Genomic DNA, 10,540 nt, shown 5'->3' on the forward strand with positions numbered 1-10,540 from the left:
AAGTTTACAACTTTCACAAAATTGATTCAAAATGGACCATAGACCTAAATATGAAATCCAAACTATAAAACTTTTAGAAGGTAACATAGGAGAAAATATAGCTGACCTTGGGTTTGTTGATGAGCTTTTAGCTACAACACCAAAAGCATAATCCATGAAAAACTGATGTTAAATTTCATTAAAATTTAAAACTTCTGCTCTGCTATTTAAAAATTTAAAAACAGGCCACAGACTTATAGAAAATACTTGCAAAACACTTATCCAATAAAGGAATTGTATTCAAAATATATAAGGAAATCTTAAAACTCAAAAAAAAAGAAAGGAAATGAACAACCAATTGAAAAATGGGTAAAAGATTTGAATAGGCAGCTCACGAAGGAAGATACATATGGCAAGTAAATAAATGAAAAGAAGCTTAACATCATGACATTAAGGAATTAACAATGAGAACAACAATGAAATGTCACTATGCACTAATTAGAATGACCAAAAAATACAAAAAACAACAATACCAAAGGATGGTGATGATGTGGAACAACAAGAACTTTCTCCTTCATTCTTGGTGGGAATGCAAAATTGCACAGCTACTTCAGAAGACAGTTTGGCAATTTCTTATAAAATTAGACTTATTCTTACCATACTATCCAGGAATTTCTTTCCTGTTTTGTAAAGTGAGTTGAAAACTTACATTCATAAAAATCTGCATAATCATGTTTATATCAGCTTTATTCATTATTGCCAAAAGCTGGAATCAAGCAAGATGTCTCTCAACTGATGAATGAATAAACAAACAGTGGTAGATCCATATAATGGAACGTTATTCAGGAATTAAAATCAGTGAGCTATAAAGCCACAAAAAGACAGAAAGAACCTTAAATGAATGTTGTTCTGTAAAATAAGCCAAAAATATATTATAGGATTCCAACTATGAAACATTCTGGAAAAGATAAAACTATAGAGACAGTAAAAAGATCGGTGATTGTCAGGACTTTGTGGTTCAAGGAGGGATAAGTAGTGCAGCAAGAGGGATTTTTAGAGCAGTGTAAGTATTCTGTATGGAACTGTAATGTTTGATATGTAGCATGCATTTATCAAAACCTGTAGAATGTACAACACAAAAAATGAATCCTAATGTATGTAAACCATGGCCCTTAGCTAGTAATAATGTATCAGCAGTTGCTCATCAATTGTAACAAATGTCCCACACCAATACAAGATGATAGTAACAATGGAAACCTTTGGGAGGCCACGGTGGGCGGATCACAAGGTCAGGAGATTGAGACCATCCTGGCTAACACGGTGAAACCCCGTCTCTACTAAAAATACAAAAAAAAAATTAGCCTGGCGCGGTGGCAGGCGCCTATAGTCCCAGCTACTTGGGAGGCTGAGGCAGGAGAATGGCGTGAACCCAGGAGGTGGAGCTTGCAGTGAGTCAAGATAGCGCCACTGCAGTCTGGCCTGGGCGAAAGAGCGAGACTCCATCTCAAAAAAATAAAAAATAATAAAAAAAAAATAATGGAAACCATGAGTGGGGTAAGCAGGGTCATATGGAAACTCGGTTTATCTACTCAGTTTTCTGCAAATTTAAAACTGCTCTAACAAATAAAGTCTACTAATTAATTTTTTTTAACCCAAAGAAACAAAAAGCCTTGGCAGTGTTCTTTACATCTATCACAGGCGTGTGTCCCTAGCAGCTGGTCCAGGCCTGGGCAGTGATCTGTCTCCTGCTCTGCTCTCAGCATCCCCCACGCTTATTACATCAGACCCATGTCAACTGTGCGGACCACTCTCCTGGGCGCCTCTCTCTCCATAATCTCCCATGATTTTCCAGTTCCCTCAAGTACTGTTTTAGGTCTTCCAGCAACAAAGCCAGAACTGCACACTGTTCTAACATGCACTTCTGTAACTATGCATCCAAGGCCAAGAGGTGGAATGAACAGAGGAAAAAGTGGTAAATTCACCACTAATTTTGGCACTTTAAATTCTCGTTGTTTTTTGAGTTGCTTTTCAGAGTCCTCACAGCCACCCTGTGCCTTATGTTCAGGTTTTATAGCCACATCCAGTGAGAGAGATGAGTGAAATGTGCTCACTCCATTATACCTGGGACCAGGACTTCTCATTATTTATTTAGGTACTCCAATTACCAGAGCCCAATGGACAAATATGCTGCAAAATGAAGTGGTCTGCACACCTCAAAAATGCCAAGGTTAAGTTAGACAAAAAATACTGAGGAAATGGCCAAAGTTATAGCAGACTGAAAAGACAGAACATAACACTAAAGGATAACAACATGGCATAATTTAAATATAGTCTGTGGATTGAATAATAGTGTTTTATCCATGTTAAATGTGCTGATTTGGTAACTATTATGGGTATGGAAAGGGATATCTTTGTTCTTTGAAAATATATACCAAAGAATTTATGGGGCAGAGGGCATGATATCCTTAGCTCACTTTCAAATGGTTCAAAATTCACATAAACACACACACACACACACACACACACACATATGCACATGCACACACACAGGCACATTCCTGCACATGCATGCAGGCCGAAGGGTGCAGAGGAAGGAGCACCAACAGCAGGATCAGGAGACCCAAGTTCTGGTCCCACTTCCCCTATGAGCCTGCACCAGGGCCAGTCATCAACCTTGTGGTGCCTCGTTTTCCTCTTGTAGAAGGTGGGATTGGAGAAGTGACCTCTACAACTGTCTCAAACATGCCAGATGTGTGTATAGAAGAAGGATGGATTTCTGTCTCCATGGAGCTCTCATGAGTACTGAGGCTTTATGTGGTAAAAAGAAAGAGGTGGGGGGAGAGAGAGAAAGAGAGAAGAAAGAAAGAAAAAAAAGAAAGAAGGAAGGAAGAAGGAAAGAGAAAGAAGGAAAGAAAGAAAGAAAGAAAGAAAGAAAGAAAGAAAGAAAGAAAGAAAAGAAGGAAGGAGAGAGAAAGGGAGAAAGAAAGAAAAGAAAGAAAGAAAGAAAGAAAGAAAGAGAAAGGGAGAAAGAGAGAGAGAAAGAAAAAGAGAGAGAAAGAGAAAGGAAAGAAAAAGAGAGAGAAAGATAAAGGAAAGAAAAAGAAAGAGAAAGAAAGAAAGAAGAAAGAAGAAAGAAAGAAAGAAGAGAAAGAAGAGAGAAAGAGGAAGGAAGGAAGGAAGGGAGGAAGGAAGGAAGGAAGGAAGGAAGGAAGGAAGGAAGGAAGGAAGGAGAAAAGAGGGAAGGGGAGGAGAGGAGAGGAGAGAGGAGAGGAGAGGAGAGGAGAGGAGAGTTGAGTTTAGGTTTTCTCTTGAAACGAGTCTCTCACGTTGTTCTGATAACAGAGTTCAGGAAAGCTGTAGGTGCCTGACCTCACCACAAGGCCGCCTTTCAGCTCCAGCTCTGTCTTCTCTTCCTTCCATCTGCTGTGGGGGAGGGTTGGTGAAGTGCTGCTGGGTGTGGTTTTGAGTAGCTGAGCTGTTTTCCTTGTTGTTTCAATGCTAAAGGCAGAAGTAAAGCTAAGGCTTCTGAAGTTCCAAAACCTAAGCATTGAAGCAACTAGATATTCTTTTAAATTCATTCATGGCCATTAACTTGAAAGTCTACGAGATGGAAATTTAACAATAGGACTATTACAGAAATACACTTATATTCTGGGAATTATCTTTTGACCTCATGAGAGGTAAATCAGCAGAACTTCGTCTATAAAGCAATGAGCCAGGACCGAGATGGAGATACCACATGAATGCACTCCCTCTTGCCTCGGAGCTGTAGCTATGATGAGCCCTTTTACAACATGACACAGCTGAAAATTAAAAGGCTAAACAACTTTCTGTAATTTGAACCCAACTCAGTCTCACCCCAAACCTCTGATCTAAGGCTAAGGTATAAGTGACATAAAAGAAACAGCTGGGCTTCTACCGTTAGAATCACAATAGAAAAACGCACCAAATAATGTTACTTGATTAATCTCCCTCTTTCAAAGGGATCCTTCTTCCAGTGGGAGCAGCAGAGAAGGAAGGGTTTGAGTTAGACAAACATACATTCAAATTATGTGTTGAGTCCTGGGCAAATCACTTAACTGCCCTGAGCCTCACTTTCCCTTTCTGCAAAATGGAATAATAATGGAATCTATCTTGTAGGGTTAGTTGCTGAGAAGATACAATGCTATTTAAGATTTAAAATACCTTGCACAGTGCCCAGCCCTTTGTAAATGCTTAATCTGTGGCAACCCTCCTGAGATCATGAATGTCATCTTGCTTTACAACACAAGTTAAGACTCTTCTGATTCTCATTCAAACACCGACAAAAAGCAAAGAAATACAGTCCACCAAGGAAACTTCCTGCTTCCAGAGTGAAATTTTAACTAAAGATTCCCTGGTGTTGGGACAAGGCCATTCATCAATATCTACCACAGCATCCCAACATGGCAGCCTCATGCAAATCATGCAGGAGCACTACCACCTAGAAATATAGCATGAGCCACACAGGCATGTCAGATTTTCCAGAAGCCACGTTAAATAAAGAAAAAAGATGAAATGAATTTATAATAAATGTAACCTAATATACCCAAATTATTACCTTTTCAACATGTAATCAACCCCCGAAATATTGATGAGGTATTTCACATTTTTATAATCTTTTTTATACTAAGTCTTAGAAATACAGTAAGTCTTTTACACTTAAAGCACATCTCAATTAAGATGAAGTTTCATCAGAAATATTGATTGGTATTTAGGTTTCATAAAATTTACATTTGAAAAAGTAGATTTATGTGCTGAACTTGTTCTGAACATACTTAGAAGTTTGCCAATGACTAAGTTGAGTATTGGTTCTTAAATTCCAATTAAAAAAAACTTTAAATAACTTACAAATTCAGTTCCTCAGTCACACTAACCACAGTGTTAGTCGGGCAGTGCAGTCTTCAACATGGAGACTCTAGGGGACCTCAAAACCTTGTACATGGATTCTGTTGATCTTCCTCTGGAGTGAGTTTTTAAGGGTCTATGTAAGAGACACACAGAGTTAAATATTGCTTTTATTTCTGAATGATCAACAGATAAACCCATATTGAAAATGTATCTAACCTAAGACGAACTCTCCAAACATTCATTTATTCAATCTATCAATTACTTATTAATTTATAATTTATTATTGTAAGGTTCACTGAAAGCCACTTTGTGCCACAGCAGAGGGGACACCCGAGGCATGTCTTTCAGAAGAAATAAGTGCTAGCCCAACAGTGAGGCGGGAGTAGGAGCTGACACAGGGCATCCTTCAAGCTGACTGTGATGAGCCTTTGGTCATGACTCTGGGGTGTCGTCATTTCATAAGGTAACCCCCACCTAGAAACATCTAGGAGGAAAGGCCCCATCCTAAAAGTATTGACATTCCTCACCTGACCCTGTCCCAGGTCACCAGCACACAGCACCCAACCAGCATTCAACCCTCCAACTGACCCCAATGGCTCCAGGCACATGCGGAAGGCTGGCCAGGCACTGCTGATGAGAATCTATTTGGTGAACTTCCTCAGGGTGAAGTAGGGCAGGTTCACAAGCCTGTTCCATGAGCTACACACACACACACACACACACACACACACTCCACTCAATGAGTTATTATAAAAGAGGAGCACATCTTCAAAATCTGTAAAACAGGACATAGAACAATAGAGTAGCTTGATGGTGAACTCAGCATCTTTGTGGCTGTGTTCATGTGGCATTCATTCATTCATTCATTCATTCATCGACAAACGTTTACTGAGCTAGCAACTGCAAGAAAGTTCTGACAATATTGCTGTAAAAAGACAGTGTCTCTGCCCTCTTGAAAGTCACAACCTCCTAGGGGAGAAGTAAAGTCTCCAGGTTAGAAAGTTAAAAAGCATCCTCAATAATTTAATAATAATGGCCATGTAATGGAAGCTTCCAATGTGCCTGATACATTATCCTATGTGAATGTGTTACTAACTCCACGGTGCAGATAGGGTAGCTGAGGCTCAGAGAGGCTAAGTCAGTTGCCTAACTTTACACAGTAATTAGTAGCAGGACCAGGACCAAAACCTAGTTTTAGGTTGCCCCCAAAATCTGTTAACAAACCTGCACATTGTGCATATGTACCCTAAAACCTAAAGTATAATAACAAAAACAAACAAAAAAATAAAATAAATTCACTTAGAGAGTCGTTATACTTTGATTAATGAATGACTTTAAATTATTTACTATTATTGTAATTCCTATTATAAATACATTATATTAATGTTAATATTAATTGTAAAATTAAAAAAAAAATCTGTCTTCTTAACCATGGGGCAATACAGTACTCAGTTTGTTCACTTCTACCTTACACACAAGCTCGTCCACCTGAGTGAAGGAATGGAGGTAAAGAATAGAATAGCAGCAAAAAAGTACAACTAATTTCTTTTTATCCCATCAGAGTAGGATTGACCCAATATTTCAAACCCGAGATTTCGTGTTAGGAATAATTTATTGTCGTATTGTAAATTCATGTTTTTCTATACTACCATAAAGCATGTTAATATTTGTGATACTGAGTAGTCTTGAAGAGGTTAACTGATGTTCAATATGACCTAATTGAGATGGCAGAGAAGTGTGTATAATGTTTCAATAGAATTTCCACTAGAATAATTAGAATCAGTTATTATTTATTATTCCCTGGTGATGCAATGTAAATGAAGTTCTTTAGTAGGCAATTGGGAGTAAGGTTGACCTGACTTTAAATTCTGTTCCTAACATTTACTAGCTTTGTAAACTTGAGCAAATAACCTCTCTGTACCCCTGTTATGAATCTACAGAGTGGGCTTAATAATACCAACTTATGAGTGCTATTGAGACATTGATGGTAAACTATGTTTAGAGCGTAAAACAGTGCATCCAGCACACAGTAAGATGGGAAAATCGATTTATGAGATAACAAGTAAAGGGTGCATTAATCTAGAAAAGACATTCCAAGACACATATATGCTCAAAAATATATTTCTATATTCTGAACTAGAGAATACAGCCAGTGTGGTGGGGGTAGGGTTGGAACTGCAGGCTTCTCATACTACTTCCTTCACTGAAGAGTCATCAAGAAGTTGAATGTGAAGGCTGGAGCAGTATTAGTAATCATCTGGGGAAAGACAGAGGTTCTGTGTTTAGAATATTATGGTCCAAAGCTCAAGAATGAATAAGAAGAGCTGGAAAGAACAGCAAACGTGTGGAGAACATAGTGAACGTAGTGTGAGAATGACAGCAGAGTATACACAGGCAATGGGAGGTTGGCTTTTGGGCTATACAACGTGGGTCAGCAAATGTTTTTTATAAAGGGACAAACAGTACATATTTTAGGCTTTGTGGGCCATACAGTCCCAGCTACTCAACTGAGGAGCACATGGCCAGATGCCCAGACCACACTCTTGGATCTGTTAGATTGTAATCCCTGAAGGTAAGACTCAGGCATAAGACTTGGCAAAGATGTAAGCATCCTCACTGGTGTGGATCATGGACCATTCTCATGTGTGCTGGTAAGGGGCTATGACCATAACTGGTACCCACCGTGGCAATCATATAAACCAACACACGCTTAGCAGTAAGAGGAAATGGGCACTGGAAATGCGGGTCTGGGATTGAGGAGAGAGGCTGTGGTCGGAAGTTTCTATCCAATGGAGAGTTCCCAGCACAATATTCTGAGAGAGAGAGAGAGAAGAGAGCCTGTGAGTGGGTGGGTCCTGATATGAAGAAGGAGAATGGCAGAGGGAGGAAGCCCAGGGAGAATGGGGAGAAGGTGAATGATACCCAGAGCAGTATTCTGACAGCAGATCTAAGGCCCCAACCAGGTTAGCTCCCTTCCCTTCATCAAGTATTAATTGGTCGGTGAGTTTAACACATGTCATATTGACACATTCATTCAGCTGCAGATTTTCAGACTGGGCACTACAGCAAAATGGAACCACTGTTCCTACATTCAATATCCATTTACCTAGAGCATCATGAGCTTAGTGGGAACTGGTGCTTGCAGAAGCCACAGGGCTGCAAGACCTGATTTAGGGCTAACTCTGCATTTTATGAAGCACACTTGTATAGCTGATCATGGAGAGAATGAAAATCACATTCTAAATTTTAATAAGGTAATCAAATATATATAAAATAAAGATCTACAAGAGCATTTTTTTACTTCCAATCAATTCTGCAGAAGTGGATGCGCTGAACAAAGACTCAGAAATTATTCTGATTGTAATGGTCACCAGGGCATGTTCCAAAAATATAAACCTATGATCATACACTCATTCCTGTATAATGTTAAGTAAAAAGCAAACCATATGTTTATGATTAAATTTGAATTTGGAATTAAGGTATTTTGGAGACTGAATTGAGTAGCAAATCATTAACACAAAATTACCTCTCAAAAGCATCATATAATAACATGAAACATAAGACTATCCTAACCACAGAGCCCCCAAAAATGTATATTCATAGAGTTGAGATGGACCTAAGTACCTACTGGGCTCCAGGCCTTGCATTGGTCTTTATAGATACTACCATGGTTAACTTTCATATTTCATCATATCTGAAGGTAAGTATTGGTTTGACCATGGGAAATTAGAGGTTTTTTTTTTTTTGTAAGAAAATTGGGTTTACATAGAGAGGGCCATTTGAAATTCAAGCCCAGATCAACACGCATCTTCTATAGTTTAAAGAAAATAAGACCAAAAGAAAAATGTTGGCCAGGCATGGTGACTCACGCCTATAATCCCAGCACTTTGGGAGGCCCAGGCAGGTGGATCACGAGGTCAGAAGCTCAAGACCAGCTGGCCAAGATGGTGAAACCCCATCTCTACTAAAAATACAAAAAAATTAGCCAGGCATGGTTGTGGCCACCTGTAATCCCAGCTACCTGGGAGGCTGAGGCAGAGAATTGCTTGAACCCAGGAGGCAGAGGTTGCAGTGAGCCAAGATCGTGCCACTGCACTCTAGCTTGGGTGACAGAACAAGACCCCATCTCAAAAAAAAAAAAAGTTTCTGTGGATAAACTAACTCTAAAATTTTAAGGTTTTTAAAATTTTAAGGTCAGATTTTCCTCATATTTATTTCTATGGGAATTGCCATAGATACTCACTGAATGATTTTCAAACTCACACATTGTCTTAATATGCCAATAATTAATGCCATCTCCAAGGATAAACTAGAGATCATTAGAACTTACTGGAATGTGATATTTGGATAACTTCTCCATTCTAATCAGAAAAACATTAAAAACAAACAGACAAAGTCTTACAGTTGTGTTTTTTAGGTTTTCAGGTTTCCTAGACTAGGCTGATAATTCTCCAAGCAGCCTTGAGGCAAAGGAATGTGCCTGTGTGGGTTCTTCCAGGTCTAGTTCTCTGCCCCACATGTACTTCTCTGCACCTAGATCTGTGTTAAGTCTTTAGACTTAATATGGCTATCCACGTGGACTTGGCAAGTTTGCCTAATACTTAACGTACATAGCTAATAAGGCAAGTATCAGATAAGCACTTTCACTAAACTCTGAAAAAGAGGCCAGGCGTGGTGGTTCAGGCCTGTAATCCCAGCACCATGGGAGGCTGAGGCTGGTGGATCCCTTGAGGTCAGGAGTTCATGACCAGCCTGGCCAACATGGTGAAACCCTGTCTCTACTAAAAATACAAAAATTAGCCAGGCATGGTTGTGCATGCCTGTAATCCCAGCTACTTGGGAGGCTGAGGCAGGAGAATAATTTGAACCTGGGAGGCAGAGGTTGCCCTGAGCCAAGATCACGCCACTGCACTCCAGCCTGGGCGACAGAGCAAGACTCCATCTCATAAAAAAAAAAGAAAATGAAAAAAGAAAGAATCGCCCCTCAGAGGTCCTACCACCACCACTACCACCAGAAAAAAAAAAAAAAGACATGAAGTTTTCACTTACTATGAGGAATGAGGGAGAAGAGTCCACTCAAGTTGGCCATTTTAGAGACAGCAACTGTCATTTTGTGGCCTATGGCAAGAACCTGGCTGTCATCTCCTACCACCTGCCCTAAAGTAGCTGGCGTGTCATTGTTTCTGTTACGAGCTTTGTAAGACCCAGTGACACCTTCTCCTGTTGCAAGTGAAGTGCCTGCTATTCTCTGTCCTGTTAGTTGACTCTGGAAACCCCTCAAAGGAGCTCTTCCCAATGGGCTTTGTCCCACCACTATTTAAAATTACTAATACTATTCACAACAGCAAAGATATTGAATCAATCTAAGGTCCATCAACAGATTAGTGGATAAAGAAAATATGGTATATATACACCATGGAATACTACTCAGCCACAAAAAGAAATGAAATTGTGTTTTTTGCAGCAACATGGATGGAACTGAAGGGCCTTATCTTAAGTTAAGTAACTCAGAAGCCGAAAACTAAATGCCGCATGTTCTCACTTAGAACTGGGACCTAAACAATGTGTACACATGCACATAGAGAGTTAAATAATAGACACTGGAGACTGAGAAATGTGGGAGCATGGTGAGGGATGAGAAACTACCTAATGAGTGTGATATACACTATCTGGGTGGTGTTTACAATAAAAG

Source organism: Hylobates moloch, unplaced genomic scaffold (assembly GCF_009828535.3).
Source record: "Hylobates moloch isolate HMO894 unplaced genomic scaffold, HMol_V3 SCAFFOLD_21, whole genome shotgun sequence".
NCBI classification, from domain to species: domain Eukaryota; kingdom Metazoa; phylum Chordata; class Mammalia; order Primates; family Hylobatidae; genus Hylobates; species Hylobates moloch.